This window comes from Crocodylus siamensis, chromosome 8, assembly GCF_052110815.1.
Source record: "Crocodylus siamensis isolate JL-2025a chromosome 8, ASM5211081v1, whole genome shotgun sequence".
Taxonomy (NCBI): Eukaryota; Metazoa; Chordata; order Crocodylia; family Crocodylidae; genus Crocodylus; species Crocodylus siamensis.
In genome coordinates this window covers 60,563,059-60,580,909 of record NC_143402.1, presented here as the reverse complement: position 1 = coordinate 60,580,909, position 17,851 = coordinate 60,563,059, and the positions used below count along the sequence as shown (strand labels likewise).

General features: G+C 46.2%; 1 protein-coding gene across 2 annotated transcripts in view; it reads right to left on the bottom strand.

Moving 5' to 3' along the window:
• TEKT3 (tektin 3) overlaps positions 1-17,557 on the bottom strand; it is a 247,429-nt gene extending 229,872 nt beyond the window's left edge. Inside the window, exons 1-2 of one of the 2 annotated variants that reach the window (XM_090059970.1) lie at positions 17,280-17,557; positions 4,349-4,392 (exon numbers count right to left, since the gene is read on the bottom strand). The gene's annotated coding sequence lies outside the window, so the exon portion shown is untranslated. Of the gene's footprint in view, positions 1-4,348; positions 4,478-17,279 lie in introns of those variants that run through there. The other variant, XM_090059971.1, reaches the window with a different exon arrangement.
• Between the last annotated feature and the right edge of the window lie 294 nt (positions 17,558-17,851).

The window sequence follows — 17,851 nt, the reverse complement described above, 5'->3', positions numbered from 1 at the left end:
ACCCTTCTCCTCCCCCACTATTGTATTTTAAGACCAGGCTCACAACAGGAGAGTGCTTTTTACTTACTTCCTGAGTCCTTAGAGTACACTTGACTCATGTTTTCTCTGCAGCCAAAGTGCTAAAGGTCAGCAGACAGCTTGATGGCATAGGGTACAAGGCCAGAGGTCAGGGCATCAGATTCTTACATTCAACCTTACCACTTCTGCAGCGTATGACTCAGATTGACTATTTAACCTCCCCGTGCTTTATTTTCCCTCTATCCATAAAATGCAGACCAGGATCCCTGGTCTTGGAAACCTCTGGGTGCAAAGTGCCATGAGTAGCAAGTGTTCCCATTCTTCCTCCCTGAGGTCATTGCATAACCCATGTCACCTTTTCAAAGAGCAGAAAGGTTAGCACTGTCAGCTAGTCCACAACTCTAGGCCCTGTACTTAGAGGCAGTAGTTTGAGAGGCAGACTAAGACAGAGGTTCCCAAACCCCTTATTGCATACCCCTTCCAGATTTACCAGCTGCCCGCCAAACCCTACCAGTTTATGTTTTATATTTTAACCCCGTAAATGCCAATTATCTTTCTAATGAAAACTAAATCCACTATTACACAATTTCTCCCGTGTACCCCCCAGAGATGTCTTGTGTACCCCCAAGGGTACACATACCAGAGTTTAGGAACTCCTGCCCCAAGACATTCCTTTTTCCCCTCTTACAAACTGCTGCAAGGCGTTACCAGGCCAGGACTGCTGCCCCAGGCCAGCTGAAGTCAGGTTGCATTTCATTGGTCAGTGAGCAATGCCCATTTGTACAATACAGGAAACTATTTCACAAACTGTACTACAAGACTCATAAATTGTCCTCTCAGAAAGGGGCCATTGTTCACATAGGACAATAATGGATTTGGGACCCTGCATTTCTTTGATTTTGCTGGCAGCAGATTCTGGAGCTGGGCTGCTGCAGAAAAACAAAAATGTCTTTCCTCAGAAATCCTTGTAGTGCTGCTGGAAAGTCTAGAGGAAGGGCAGCAACAGTCAGGGGACAGATCAATGGCAAGGGCAGGAGCAGAGAATACCTCTCAGGATTAATAGGACTAGTGTAATCAATTGGGCAGCATAACTGGGAGCCCATGAGGGACTTTGCGCGACTGGGAAAGGTGGTTCTGAAACAGCCAATGACCGCACTTAGCAAGAAGATTCATTCATCTAACTTGCAAGTAGGCAGCAACCCTCACTGCTTACAGAAATGTAACCTGGTGCTCATCCAAACAGTCCCTCTGCAAAGAAACACATTCATCACCTAGATACACTTAGGAACATAGCACTCACCATGGGTGGATCTAGAATTTTATAAGGGGTGTGTGCAGATCAGGAGGTCCATCATCACAAGGAACAACGCCTTTTTTTTTTTTTTTTTTTTAAATGGGAGAAAAATAAGTAGCAGCTTTACCAATATGCTATGGATCTAGAGTTGTATTATTCAGTTTAAGATTGAAACAAAAGCCAATATAGCTTCACTGGCATGAGTTAAATACAATCTGCAGGGATGTAAAATAGGAGCTTCATTACTAGAAGCAGCTAACAGAGCAGAACAAAGGAGAGCTTGATCCACTGACCATCAAGACCACTGAAAAGAAGAGTGTCCTTAACACCTGTGGAATGAAGAGTTTAGTAGGGATCATGTAGATTATAACGAGCCTGGGAGTCAATTGACTCCTTCAGCACTGCCTGACTAGAAGTGCTGCTGCCAGAAAATTGGTTTTAAAATTTGGGTAAAGCAAGACCAGGACGTCCTTTCTGGAATCCAGTCCTCAGCTGTCACAGCCAACATCAGCCTAAAATCCTGTGCACTGACATTTCATTCTGAAGAAAACAGAAAAAAAGAGCATTCACAGCAAAACGAGGCCTCGGGGCTTTAAGGCCATATTCTTCATCAATGTGATGAAGCGATTGGTAAAGCTAACCACACTTTATCATGCATTAGCAGGTGCATGATGAACAGGTCCAGGGAGGTGATACTCCCCCTCTATGCGGCATAGGTCAGGCTGCAGTTGGAGTCCTATGTCCAGTTCTGGGCGCCGCACTTCGAAAGGGATGTGGACAACCTCAAGAGGGTCCAGAGGAGGGCCATTCATACGGTTAGAGACCTGCAGGTAAGGCCCTATGAGGAGAGATTGAGGGACCTGGATCTCTTCAGGCTCCACAAAAAAAGGCAGAGAAGTGATCTTGTGGCTATCTACAAATTCATCGTGTGGGGGCAGCAAGGAATAGGAGATGCTCCGTTTACCAGGGCACCCGTTGAAGTAATTAGGAACAACAGCCACAAACTGACAGACAGCAGATTCAGGTTAGACATCAGGAGTAATTTCTTTAGGGTTAGGGTTGCCAGAATCTGGAATGGGTTTCCAAGGGAGGTGGTGCTCACCCCTACCTTAGGGGTCTACAAGGAGGCTAAACATGCACATCTGGGGTCATCTGACCTCAGAGCTCTTTCCTGCCCATGGCAGGGGGTCAGAGTCAATGATCTACTGAGGTCCCTTCCAAACCAAACATCTATAAATCTGTTAATCTAACCCAGCATAATCCAGCAGCTAGACAGGCAGGGAACTGAATCAAAGTTGCTGGGGGTTTCAAAATTAAAAACAGTCCCTCTAATGAAAAGGGAGTATTAGTATTAAGTCCTCCATGCAGGATTCTAGGTTTGCAAAACTTGGGGGCTCTCAAGCTCTGACTTGTGTCGAGCCCACTGTGCGCAGCTGCAGTCTGTTAAATCTCCCAGGGGACCTGCTGACGGGCCAGAGTCAAGATTCTGCCTGGGTTCAAAACTGCATTGCAGCCATTCCAAAGTCAGGTTGTAGGCAAGCCTAAAATAACAGTGCGGCTGTGGAGAACATCTGTTTATGTGTATGAGCATGTCTGTGCTGCATGTGTGCATACCAATGGTGTGCTCTCTGGAGTCACCCATGCAAAGGCACAAGTGTGGTCGTGTTTCTTTACATGTTATGAAATCCATGCATGCATGTGGGCATCAGTGACCATGCCTTTTTGTATCCACACCTAGTGCTATACATCTGTCTGTAGCTCTCAGCTAAAGTAGCTGTGCTGACACTTGTATCTTTAGGTGCATTCATTTCTCATTCTGCATTGGATTCTTTGCGTGTCAGGTAGTAGCATAACTGAGGAGGGGCAACCAGGGCAGTGCCTCTGAGTGCTGCCTTTGGAAGGGATGTAAAAAAATAGCCACTGCAAGAGCTGCCAAGCGACTACACTACCACTGCCAGCAACACAACAGCCAGCACTGCCACACATACACACTGCTGGCTAGAGCCTAGTTGCACATCTGGTGTCAGGGTCTGTGTTTGTGTGACAGAAAGTCAGGGTCAGGGTCAGGGTCTTTATGTGTCCGTGTGCATCCTGGGGCGTGTATGTGATGGGCTTTGTTGATCAGGAATCACACTCGACTGAAACAGCTTCCTCCACACACCAAGATGCAAGACGTAGCCCGGGAGTTCAATCAACTATTGCAAGCATCCACACAGCACTGACTGGCATCCTGAAGTGCTGTCCCAGCATTCACTGAGCCCAAGCATGAAACCTGGGATTAGATTTCCTGGGGGAGGAGATGGGGTGTTCTCTGGCTGGTCTGTTCCGGAGTCCAGGCCAGGTATGTGCAGATGTCATCAGGACATGACATAGACAAGAAAGCATAAGCCTGACTATCACTCTAGCAACCAAGTAATAAAAACAGTAATAAGAGGAAGATTCAGTAACAAGCTGAAGATTTTTTTTTTTTTTTTTAAATAAAACTACTTGGGGGAAGCAGAAAGCTATAAGCTTAGAGTGAACGATGCCATGCTGAGTAAGCTGTGGCATGGACCCCTGCCAGACAGCAAGTAGCAAGTTGCCGGTTGGAATACCTGGAAGACCACAGTTTGGCATAAAGCAGATGAAACCGCCTATATGGCAATCCTGGCTACTGTGTCCAAGACACCTGATTGGTTGGTACCTATGTGCCATTATCAGAACCCATAAAGCAATTCTCTGCCCAAAGATGAGTCTCACCAATTAACACATGTCCCAGTTACCAAAAAGCTGGCACATCCTCCATACAACAACTCTGCCAGGGGAATCAAAAGAAGTCTGTTTGCTGATCTTATCCTAAGGAACGGTGTCAGACATGTGCTTTACACATAACAGCAAATCAAACAATGCATTGCCACCGTGTTCTGCCTACTGACCGCAGCTCAGGGGCTGGCAGAGATATCCAAGATTCCCAGTCCTCAAAGGCAGCAGAGAATGAGAATGCTGTAATGCCCCAGTACCCTGTAGCTAACAAGAAAGCTGAGAGATGGGGCTTACCCTCTATGATTTGCTCCAAGTAGTCCCCAGTGTAGCTTTTCCAACTGCAAAGATAGTTAAAAAAAAAAAAAAAATTAAATACAGGTCATGTTTTCAATGCATGTGAAAAAAATTTAAGCCTTTTCTGACTGCACTCCCTCAATTTACAATCCAAACCAAAAAGCACTCATTTGATATGTCTTGGCACAGTGCTCTCCAACTGGGTGGATGTCTTTTTAAGATCTGCAGGCGGTTCACGGGAAATGGCAGAACTGCTGCTGTTGGCCATGAAACTGCAAGGCGGCTTACAGAGCATTTCCCCATGTGCTCTGCACAGGATTCCAGAGTGCATGCCAAGCACACTGCATGGCTCTGCTAAAGCTGCGACTCGCACAGTTACATATTGTGGAAACAGAGCAGGTCAGTGTTGCTTTGGGGCTTGGAGATGTAACAACTCAAGCCTGACGTTCCTATATGATGAGGAGCCACTGGCAAGCACTGAAGCTCACCTTTCAACTCAAGCCACGCTGTGTCAGGCTATCCATCAAAGCAAATACTATAAAATCGTAATCAAGACCTTCCTATTCAGTCCTGAACAGCTGCTCACTAGCATCACAACCATGCTTCTCTTTTTTAATTAGTCACTTACTGCCCATCTTCTTTCACAAGTGTTTGGAGAGCCACCATTATTCATACAAATACCCAGATTTGCATGGAAACAGGCATATGTCTGTCTGTATGATCCTTTTGCTGGTCTTTTTAAAGGGGCTTGCTGTTTTGTTTAGACTTCAAATTGCAGTTAATTGAATGCTAACTGTTATAGGTACACACTTAAATGATGATGATTAATAATAATGAATAATACATTAATTCATAAGTAGTGGAAGTCTGGCTATTTGTGAATGGAAGGACAGGCATATTCACAAATGTCACTATACTAGTTTTCTATGTTGCCTTAAACTCCACTAAAAATGCAACATTTTATGATATCTCGAGACTCATTTATTGGCTCGGAAGGGCCATATGTTACCTCAGCTCTCATTTGAAGAGATACTAGCATATCCAGGCTCTGCATTATTCTCTGCCCATTCCTGGTATATAGCAACTTGCCAAGGAGCGGTCACATCAGCATGGGCGACTTGTGTCTCCCAAGTCTGGGGGTCCTGCAGCAGCCAGCTGGTAGAGCTGTGCGAAGCTTCAGGTGGCAATTCAATTCGGAGGAGATTCAGCCCAATTTGGTGGCCAAATCTCCAAATCGAATCAGGGGACCAATTAAAAAGGTCCAAATAGATTCAAAGCTCTCCGAATCTTCAGAAAAGATTCAGAGAGCTTTGATGATTTGGACAATCCCCAGTGGCTGCAGCAGGGAGCTGCAGCTGAACTCCGAGCTGGTAATACGAGGGGACCATGGAGGGACCCCTGCTAACCCCCAGCCCCCACCCCCCCTATGGCTGCCCTGCCCACCCCAGCTCCTGGTGACTCACCGGGTGCTGCCAGGTGGGGGGGGCAGGGGGGTGGAGATCCCCACTGCCCTATGCTGCATGGGAGACTCCGTCATGAGCCCCCCCCCCGCATGGCTGCCCACCCACCTCAGCTCCCACCCTTTAAAGGACCCCCCCAAGACACTGCTCCTGCGGTGACCTCAGGGGGCTTGTGGAAGAGCCCCTCATGCAGCACAGGGCACCAGGAAACAGCAGGGCTCACCCCCTGCCAGCAGGAACTGATGATCCCAGGGTTTTCTTGGTTTTGTTTTTGTTTTTTCCTTAAAGGGCCGGAGCTTGGGTGGGTGGAGCAGCCATGGGGGTGGGAGGGGCTCATGCAGAGCCCCCCACACAGCATGGGGCAGTGGAGGGCAGCAAGGATCACACCCCCACCTGGGAACACCCATTGAGTCAGGGCTTTTTTTCAACCAAAGTGCCAGGAACTGGGGTGGGCGGGGGATGGGCCTGGCCTGGGCGATTCAGAGATTTGGCTGCTGTCCCAAATCAATTTGGAACAGTGATTTGAATCGCTGTCCCCAGGGTCGGCTGAATCCAAAATGAATACTAGCCGTTTTGCACAGACCTGCCAGCCGGCGATGACGAAGCGGGAGGATGTTCTCCAGCAGCCAGCCTCCAGAGCCAATTTGGCGGGGCTGGGGGGGCACAAGTGCTCTGTGTGCCCCCCCTACCAGCTGGTGTGATTGCTGTCAGGGAGGGCAGCAGCGCTCTCGGGGGGCATGTGCCCCCCCCCCGTGCCTCCCCTATGCACACCAGTTACTATGGTAATATTGCAAACTAAGCCATAGGGTTAAAGACTTTACAAAAACCTGGGCATATGATGGAATCATCCATTGACCAGCCATGAGAGGGTCCAGAGGGAGACAAGATGAGAATTTATTTGTTGACTTGCTTTTAATAAAATATTTAGCAATAAAATCCTTTTGGGGACTCCCTTTTCCATCACAGAGAAACAAAGATTGTCAGCTCTTTATAAACAAAGAAAGCAAGAGTCCTTGCCATAGATTGCCAAACACAAGACGTTGTCCTGGTCCCTGGCTGGGACTCCTAGCTACCACACAACACAAATAAAACAGCAATAGATGTCGGCATAGTCCCAATATTTTCTTCTTTCTTTTTTAGGTCGCTTTCTTACCATCTATTAATCCTCTCTTGCCAGCTTCTTGCTCTCGTCTCCTGCAAAAGTGATGACAGACACAAAACCCATTTACAGCAAGACCCTGGCAGTCTCAGCTAACTCCATCTCCTTTGCAGGAGCCATGGAGGTAGACACACATACAGAAAAAATTTAACTTACTTGGATCTATATGTATGCTAAAGACACTTCAACAGACTAAAATTAGGGTTGGATCTGAAGTGGAACCCTGGATCAGACTGTCTCTAAAACACGCCCATTCTGATCTGGATCCAAATTCCTCTATATAATAGATTATCCAAATTAGATCCCAAATATGTATTTGCACTTTAGGAAAGCTTCAACTCACTTAAATCCTAATTGCACATGTTAGCCCCATCTCTTCAGGATTCTTTCAGACATATATAGGAGACTGACCCACACAAAGGAGAGTTAATCTATAGCAGCTCAGTTCTCTGGATATTGATTCTTTCTCCAGGTATTAAGATCTTTGGACTCTATAAATGACCCACATTCAGCTCTGTCGTTCAAAACCATGACATACATCTTCCTAGATCAGCAGTCTCACTCTCTCACATAGGACCCACTTCATGTACCTTGCTTATATTTCCCAGATGTACTCAATTTGTAACACCCCCCCCAAAAAAAAAACAAAAAAAAAACACCATGTTTCTCTGCTGGCAAGGTGCTTTATGTCCTCAGCTCAAAAACCCTATAAGAGCCTAAGGCTCCCAGATAAAGACTGTGGTCTACAGTCCACAGATAAAGACAGCAGTTCCACAGACACTATGACTTTCTCCTGCTCATCAATGCAGGAAACAGAGCTTGTACAGGGGTATGGGTGGGGACGAGTGCAGAACACTGAGGACCACCGAGTAATTACAGAACCAGCAAACCTCACCCTTTTTACTCCACAGGCTAGGCTGCCAAACAAGATCATTTATGGTGAGCTAAAGGAGGGAAAGCACTTTCAGGGAGGCCAAAAGGAAATGCTTCAAGGACTCCTTCAAGTCATCCTTAAAACAATTTAACATTAACCTGAAGTCTTGGGAAGATCTCACTCATGATTGTTCCACCTGGCAAAGCCTCATCCATGCTGGAGCTACCACCTATAAGCAGAGAAGAACTGCTAAGGCAGAGCGGAACAAATGGCAAATTCTCCTTCCTGTCCCAAATGCTACTTACTGAAGGCCAGAGAGCAAGCAGAACTGTGCAGCAGTGGAATACAACTTTATCCCATGGCCACCAGAGACATACATGACAACAGCACACTACACTAGAGCAGTGTTCAGTATGCAGGATCAAAATCAGGATGGAAGGGTTGCCTACATAACAGCTTTTCCTGCAATCAGTGGAAATCTATATAAATAATGCCAATAGCACTAGTACTAAGAGTAGCTAAAGACTGATTTACTTCAAGTGATAGAGCACCTACATTCAGCCTGGTAGAGCCCAGATTCAGATCTGAGCCAAGATAGATTTCTAGGTCTACAAACGTAAGCTACACAGCTACCCATTTGTACAGCAGCAGAAGGCTGCATTGGGAGGCACTAGGCTCGTTCTTTGCTAGAGGCCAAGGAGCTTGATCCTGTGAAGGTTCATGCATATGCTTATGTGCAGGACCAGTGTTTGCAAAGGTGAGGGCTGCTACCCTGGCCAGCACAGCAGGGACTGCATGAGGGACCTCCAAAGTTGAAAGCAACAGCTGCTCCAGCACGAATTTAAAACAAACCAATAAAAATAAGAACAATGCTCATTAGCTCCAGCTAAACAGACTGAGTCTCCTCTTTGGTACACAGATGAATGCCCTGTAACACACTGTAATCAGTGGGTTAAACAAATAGGAAATGAAATATAGCCCACAGAAACCACAAGAGCATGTTATTTAGGGATGCTAGGCTGGAAAAAGGGCAAGGGAATGATATGGGCTTAGCCCACCGTGGCAATATGGAGGAATCCTCGATGTTTATTCCATACAACAGCAGGTTTCCATCTGCTCCTGCTGACACAGGCTCTTTTCATGGTGTTGCTCCTGGAAAACAACCAGCCAATCCTCTGAAGTGAAAGATTACAGAGGAATTTGGGTGGATGGGGCCTCTGGACTTGCAACTTGATCTATGACAAACAGGGGCAGCAAAGCCCTTTAAGGCTGTGCTACGCAGCAGCGATGCAGCACTTGGAATGAAATTGTTGAATAAGACGCATTTATACAAATCAAGGCTGCTTCTCGAAATCTGAATGCTCCAGCAACAAGGAAGCTCAGAAAGCCTTTTCCACAGGCCAACGCAACAAGTTCATCTCCCCCCCTTCCTCCCCCCCCCGTACCTACATGGGAGCAAATTTGGCATCTGCCTCATTTGCTTTTTCCAATACCAGTCAGTAACTTCAGTGTGGTGAGATCATGCTCCTGTTACAGCCTCCTTTTGATTGCTGAAAGCACAGGGAGGAAGAAGTGGCTAGTTATTGGGGTTTTTTTGTCTGTCATCTCTACTGTTCAGCAGAGAAGCAAAAGGAGGAGATGACACAGCCAAGCATGACATACAGCAAGGGTACGCCCTTCCCCACCACCGCCACATCCTTCTTTGCTTCTAGGTCTAGTTGGAGCCTCTTTTAAAGAGAGAGACTATAACTGGCAGGCTGTTTCAGTTCTTTCCACATTTCATAACTGATTCTTAAAGTCCTTTTAAAGTCTTTCAAGAACACTTTCTTTGTTCCAGAAGTTGCCATTTTTCAACCTTCTGCTGGTAGGCCACATAAAAGAAGTGTAGCAGCTCCCTCTGCTGATGGAAATCTTTTCAGGCTCCAAGACAACAAGCCTCACATGGCAGCCAAAATGTGTGCAAAAACTCTTACCGCCAAAACACTCCTAAAGAGTGGATTTAATCCCCTCATGTTTCCTCACCTGCTGTCCTCAATCTGCCCCAAGTTTGTCTGAGCGGCAGGGGATACCATCTGCTTTCCCAAAGGCAAAATAGATCAGGGAAGGCAGGAAAAATAAAGTTACTGATTCGTTGTTTTGTTCCGGTTCTCCCGTCCCTTAAAGGCCTGTTGTGGGAGAACTGCATGGGTACTCCCAGCGTACAGAGTGCCAACTGTCAGAGCTGAGAGCCATTGGTACATCATCCCAAGCAAAATATGACATAGAGCTCTGACCCTCCAGACAGACTGTGCAACCCCACAAATACATGCAACCATTTGTGCAGATGGACTTCTACAACTGGGGCCCAGGGATGGGCCCAAAGCAAAAATCCTAGGTTCCTTCACCTTTTGCACCTACATTTCAGACCCACATTAAACTAAAATTCTGAGTTTGGCTGTAATGCATCCAGTACCTGCACCCTAATGCTTTAGTGTTCTCATAGTACTGGGGGATGACAAGTATCTTCTGTACCTCTAAAATCATAGTCACTATTTTTTCTCCTCACCCTATCCCCTCCCCTCCAGCCCCTTTGAGATAAAGCTATGCATGCCCAGCCACAAAGGTTGTAAATCTGACTGCAGAAAGCAAATGCTACTAGAATATGAACAAAAGAATAGTTCGGACCAAGGAAAGATAGATAGCACAGGTACCTGTGAAGAACTGCAGACGGGGATCACAACTTTTTTCAAAAATCCCATTAAGCAAGCTAATTTGTATGTAACCCTGGTTCCAGTTATGCACTGTCCCATGCCTGCCCTGCGCAGCAGAAAGCAGAGGAGAAAGCACATCCATTTACCCCACTGACAGAAGATGTCAAATCTCCAGCTACTGGAAGTAGGTAAGTCACTCTCAGAGGCAAGCAGGAGTGCACGGATGTATGGCATGAAGACATTCTGTGCGACTCCAGCCATGAGACTCAAACTTTCCTGGCTCAATTCATACCAAGTGTCCATTTCAGAATCATATTAACACGTAAAGACCTTTTCAGGGTACTAGTAATTCCTAAAGCTTTTCTAACTCCACACTGCTGTTCCCATATCTTGCAGAAGATTGAAATTGCTTGCTTATTAAATAAAAGTATTGCAACCTTACAGAAACAAGAATGAATGATAAAGAATGATGCACGCATGGGATACAGGCTTGAAATTACTGCCATCACATGAAAGCAAGCACATCATAATCACAAATTGATTATCACAAATAATCATTTTTTTTTTTAGTCAACTGAAAAGCTTAGTGGTTGGTATTGTAGGGTTATTAGTTCCAACCATTATCTTTAAAAGCTTTTAACTTTGAAATAAGACTGAAGCACCAAAACACCCAGAGTAAGAATCCCATCAACTTCACAAACCTATGCAGGAACAGGCAGCCTGTAATATGTGGCGAATTTAAAAAGCAATTAATTAATTAAAATAAATAGAGTCCTGAAGATACTCCCCAGATTTCGGTGAGTCCCCATGCTGCATTGTACATCTAAATACATTCTTTTTCTATGCATCACTCTAATTTGGCCCATGGTACAGAAGTAACTTTTGAGGTCACTGGTGTTGCACCAGGCATATGGAGGGCCCATTTAGCTGCAGAATCATGTTTCATAATTATGAACCCGTGCTTTCCATATTCATGTTCTGTCCACACTGAACTGCATGGAAACTAGTTAGGTGTTTGCCCTTGAGTTTCAGTCTTAATCCAATGAAAGGTTTCAGGCCACTGTGTTACCTAAAACAGCAGCCTAACACTCTAACCCGATGCCTTTCCATTATCCCACAAAATTGTTTGCAGTCTCTTAGCACAAGTCATTGTTGGATTAGGCAACCTTAATCACATCTCCTTCTACATCTGAGAAGCAGCCAACTTTCATAGTCTTCCCAGGACAACAGAAACAGAACTAAATTATTTTCTCCCAGCCCATCACATTTTTAAATAAAAAGAAACAAACTACCAATTTGCAATAATGCAACAGCTCTCCATCCATTGATCTCAAGTGCTTTAGAGAGATGGGAGCACGTTATTCTTTTACAGATCAGGCCATTTGTGACTTTTGCTGGCTGTCGCATGGGGCCAGAAGGGAATTCTTTACCCTTGGCTCTACCACTACACTAGGTTTAAAACCTTCCTCAGAGGCATTGGGTGTTGGCTGCAGCCCAGGCTAGGAACTCTGACAGGGGCGTGACTGAGGTTCCCGGTCTTGGCCCTTTGCTCAGATTGGTATGGCCTATGAGGGTTTTTGCCTTCTTCTGTAGCAAGGGGCATGGCTGTCTTCCTGGGATCTCTCAAGCTTATATTAACAACCTTTCAGCAACAGGGTACTGACCACCATGGTCCTGCTGCTTTGCCTGTGACAGGTTAGGATGTTACATATTGGGTTGTGTCAGGGTTGATTGCATAGGCGCCAACTTATTTTTGCTGGTGAGGGGAGGGGGACCTAAAATGATGCTCCCCCCTAATCCTCGCCCGCCCCCCAGCAGCACAGCCAGAGCAGAGCTGAGCAGAAGCCACAGGGGGACGGGGTGGATGTGAGCTGCTGAGTAAGGAATCCAGTTTCCCCACCCTGCTGCCCTCCCCCTGCCCATGCCACCATGGCAAGGTGCCCCCTGCCTTCCAGGTAGCTGAAGGGGTCACAATTCCACCATTTCTCTTTCCAACTCATACAGTACATTCGGCAAACTATGCTATGCTACCCCTCATTACATGCCTAGAGTTTCCCAGGCTGATGGTGGCAAGTACTACCTGCACACAGCATTAACACATCCCAGCAGAGACCCCTCTTCCATCTCATTGTTGATTAAATCATACCAAAGACACAGGGTCTCACAAAAACTATAACTAAAACAGAACTGTTAAAACCAAATTATATGCTTGGTGTTACTCATTTGCACACTGTTACCCAGAAGGCCTTCGTAGCTCACAGTTGCTTTAGTGCCATGACTGAGTTTGCATACAGCTATGGTTAAACTGAGCTCTTTTCTGCTTGCTGTCCGAGCCAGAATTGTAAGCACTAGGAACGCGCAGGCCCTGTGCCACTATAAGCTGCTGTGTTTGTAAACTGAGCCTTCCTTTTAGAAGTGGTGAGTTCCGATAGGAGCTCCTCTCACTCAAAGCATTAAAGTGAGTAATTTTTCAGAGGCAAGGATTTCTTTGGGCGAGATCTTTTATTGGACAAACTGCATACTTAGTTAGGATGGAGCTGGCCAGTTTAAGAATGCAAGACATTCTACTTCAGGCCACTTAAAGACAGGCATTCGAAAGCTTGTCCCAACCATGAAACTAGTCCTAATAAGACATATCATCAAAGGAATCCTTGCCTCTCAGAAAATTCCTAGACCATCACAGCTACAACATCACTCTAATATAACCTTTCAGAAGCATTCACTTACCATGCACTTCCTGGAATCCTGCTTTCTCGATCACTGACAGCCTTTCCAGGTACAGGATGCATTTCCATGGGATGGTATTCGTAACACCTGCCAGACGATGCAACTCTTCCTCATCCAGGGATGTGAAACCAAGACAAGCCTCAAGCTTTAGCCTAACTACTCACCAGTTCAGGAATCATAGGGATGTATTGTGCCAAGAGACCCCTGCCAACACACTGGGGCTAGGAAGGGGCTTGGTAAGATGCATTATGATTCCTAACAACTTAAAGACCTGCCTGTTCCCTCTGTCATTTCCAGCTGGTTAATGAAATCACCCTGGCTGTCCACTCTTTTTTTTTTTAAATCATTTGTATTGCAGTAATGCCTATAACATGCCACAGACCAGGGCCCTATTGCAACAGGGCCTGTACAAACTCAGAACAAGATTACAGTGAGTTCTGACCCCTTCGTGATCTTTGTTCACCTTTCCCTTCTGTAATGCGTGTGCCTGTAATCCCCACAGTTTCAGGTGGGAGGGCATGGAGCAGTCCAGCTTGTGCCCAAGTGCCAGGCCAGCTCTGCATATTGTATGCAGTGAGAGCCATGGGTCAGGTCTGCCTTGTGGGCTGTACCCCCGGCCTAGACAAACCTTAAGCTGGTCATCCCCCAAAAGCAGCCACTTGGACAACTTGGCTTTTGTTCCAGTGCAGCTAGTTCCATCTTGCCTCTTATACTGGGGTCTGGACACTTAACAACAGCTTTGTACACAGATATAAATTACCCTGAGATCCAGAATGAGGAAACATGCAGCTATTTCCAGACATGCGGCAAGCAGTTATTACAGCACTTCAGCAGTTGGAAGCCGGGACTGAGGAGAGGTAACAGTGCATTTGCACAGTCTCATGTAACATCCCAGTGTGGCAGTTTGCTGCCTTCAGGACTCCAGTCCACCCTACTCCTACATAACATCTTAGCTGCTGTTCTCAAGATTTCCAAAACTAGACAACTGAATTTGCTTCCATCCCCTACTTTGGTATGCCCTTTCCTTAGCAGTCCAGAGAGCTTCACACCACACAGTTTGGTTCTCTCCTTCCCCAAAGGACACAAACACACACTTTTGATCCTACCAAATGTTCTGGCTTGTGGCTACAAAGGAATAACCGTCTGCTACCCCCTTTCCTCTCACCTCCTTGGATCAGGAACACTAAACCCAATACAGACATTTAAACAAGTTGCAGGATTCCCAGCCACTGATCTACTTCCTCCGGCTAGTATTTCACACCGGTCTTCTAGGATTCTTCCTCCTTTAATACATTAATAATTCATAACACGTTTGTCTAGAATTCCTTCTGCTCAAGGGTCTCACAATACTGCGTGGTTCCAACAGAGCAAATAAGCACCACTAACCCTTTTCCAGAGATGGTAAACTGAGTCAGTCTGACAATCACTAACATCCATCAAATCTGCAGCCGAGCCATTAAAAGTAGCCACACATCCCAGTACATTTTCCCAAGTTTTTGCCAGTTGACAGCCTTTCCCCTAAATCATCACTTTCAAATTGGGGGTGGGGGTTGGATTTCATCTCCACAGAAAGAATCACTGGTGAAGTTCTCTGGCCTGCACTACACTAGAGAGCAAACTAGATAGCTGTGGCGCTTGTAAAACCAGTGTGTAGCAGGGTTAGTGTGATTGTTTAGCCTTAGCTCAAGCAGTTTTTAAACTTCACCCAGTTCATTTCCTAGGCACACTTGCCTCTCAGGAAACATCACAAATGTATGGCAGAACCATAACACAACCTTAACATAGTTCATACAGGGTGCACTCACAGTCTTGAGTCCTCCCAGGTCTCAGAAGATGAGTCCAGCTTCCTGCCGCTGCCTTGCACTACAGTCTTCCTTCTCAGGTTGTCTTTGACTCAGGTCCACGATGTGGTTCTGCTGCCTCCCATCTTGAAACCCTGAGTCTTCTCCTGGCCCCCACACCTCTGGCTCTCTTTTCCCCAGGAAATTAACTCTGTTCTCTGGCTCCTCTATGAGGAAATCTCTCCCCTAGCTCCCTTTCTTGGGGGGGGGTCTCTTAGCTTCCTGTGACTCGCTAATTATCGCTCGCAGCTTGCCCAGACCTCCTAGGCAGCCTGCAATCAGTGCCTACTGCCTGGATCTGGGCTCTACACCCGGCTGCAGCCTGCTCCCAGCCCCTGCGAGCCAGCAGTTTGCTATGCACTGCAAGACTGCAACTTTACATTATAGTCTTGTCCTTTGGCTCATGTCCACTGACTCCACACTTGCATTTTTTTCTTCATTTTGATGGGTTGTGGGAGTCCATTTCAAATCTGAGCACAAACAACTTTGCTGCAAATCAAAGAGCAGAAACATGGTCTAGTCCTGCCTATCAACAAAATAGCAGCAAATGCATTTGACACAGCACTGCCCCTCCTGCCTGTAGTGTAAAGCTCATTCTTCAAATGGCTGTGGCTTCTTGTCTCTTGGCTGAAGCTTCACAAATTCTTCTGTGAATAAACAGTGGAGTAGGGGTAGGGAGCCACTACCTTTTCTGGGATTTGCTGGAAGAGCCTGGGTTAGACCAGCCAGGTGCTATACCATGGTCACAAGCAACACCTTTTTGTAAGGGCTCTGGGTACCAATGGGCTATTTCATTAGCACTGGATATCCTTGCATGAGCAGTTTCCTGCCTATTATTTTAGACATTTCTCAAAACTGACCCTTGCCCTTGTAATGCCAGGAAGTGCCTGTAAGCAGGTTACTCATCCAGCTGCTTTGGAAACCTTCAACCCAGAAGGGACTGGCTTGTATAAACACACTATTTTACATGGGGCAGCCTTGTAAACAAAACACACATGCTGCCTTCCTTTGGACCTTGGGGAACCACCCAGAGTCTGTGCTTCTCCCTCGACATCACAGCCTCCTATCTCCTTCCACTCCTCTCCCCTTCCACTCTGCTCCTGAGCTCTTAGCCCTCCCTGTGACTCTGCCCTCATTTACTAATCACCATTTGCAGCTTGCTCCCAGCCTTCAGACTATAAACTGTTGCCTACCAGCAGCTGGGTTTCAGCTCCCTGAAGCCTCAACCCCTCCTTACAGTGCCAATTCAAAATTAAAATCTGCATCCACAAAAAAATGAGCTAATTAGCCCAGCAAGGAAGAATGAGTCTTTGTAACAGCAACCAAAAGCTAATGCGATACCTCCAGTCCAGGGATGCCAGGACTACTTTGCTTTGCAATAGCGATTCACTGACTTTTACAAGGGAAGTCTGATTCTTGGGAAGCTAACTGAGGCAAGATACAAACAGCACTGAGTGATTCTTAAGGACATTTTTGAAAAAGCACCTCCTATACTAAGTCAAGCTCCTCTTGAAACAGCAAACATAACATGCGCCTACTCTGAAACAAGTCAAAATGAGGAAAGGCTTCCTCTGTGAAACCATGAAAAGCTACCCAGAAAAAACAGACTGAAAGTCACCCAACTGATCACTGCATTATGTGATCCAGCTGCTGGCATGGACAAGACTAATGTATCACCAAGTACACCAGGAACTGAAGGAATCAGAACAATGTTAATATTCAAAGGGACAGACAAGTTAGGAACAGGGGAGCCGAAAATTCACATTGCAGATCAACATAGAGAAGACAAAAATCTAAGTAATTGGCAAGCAAGAGAAATACAAAGATCAAACTTAGAAGTAAAGGACTAGAACAAGGAGGAAAAATGTGTCTACTTTGGAGGATCAATACTGAGAAACAGGCAAGATGAAGAGCAGTTGGATCAGCCCCTGCTGAATTCAGAAAAGATGGGAAGATTTGCAAAACTAAAATCTCTCAGAACAAATGAAAATCATAGTATAAGGGAGACTACTGTTATAACCACCCAGACTGGGATCCTGGAGTATGAGAAAAGTAAATTAAAGATCTTAACTGCAGAAATTTGCTGGCTGAGTCTCAAGATTACGAAAATAAGAAATAAAGCAATAAGAAAATGCCTAGAGCAAGAAATTAAGCCTTTACGGAAGTCCAAAAAAAATTACCTTGATGTGTCAAGAGTCATCCCAGAAGGGAAACCATCTATGGCTGTGTGTAGATGAAATGAGGAGCACATGTGCACGACACTGTAAAGTGGGTTAAATGCTTTTACACCACTTTAATGGTTTTGGTGTTTGCACGTATTGGTGACATATTGCACAGTAATTCCAGCCACTATAGTAAATTTGGTGGCATAATGCGCCTTAAGTGACTTGGGGTGCAGCAAACTAAAACTCTGAGGAGTTTTAGTTTGCTGCCCTACAGCCACGGAGCAAAGCACCAGGCTCCGTGCAGCTCAGGGGCTCTGCAGGAAGCCTGTGCAGGCAGCCTGGCAGCAGCTCAGGAAGGCAGGCTCCACCCAAGAAAAAAAGCGGTGAGCCTGATCATTTTTTTCCCCCTGGAACCTGCCTTCCTGAGCTGTGTGGGGGCCCAGTGCTTCCCCCTGCAGCTGCAGTGCCCTCTGAGACTGCCCAAGCTGGGTGTCTGTAGGAGGGTGCCACCTGGGCAGGGAGGGCTGCTGCTTCTGTGGAAGGAAGCACCAGGTCCCCCCCACTGCAGCCCAGGGACCGCTTCGCCT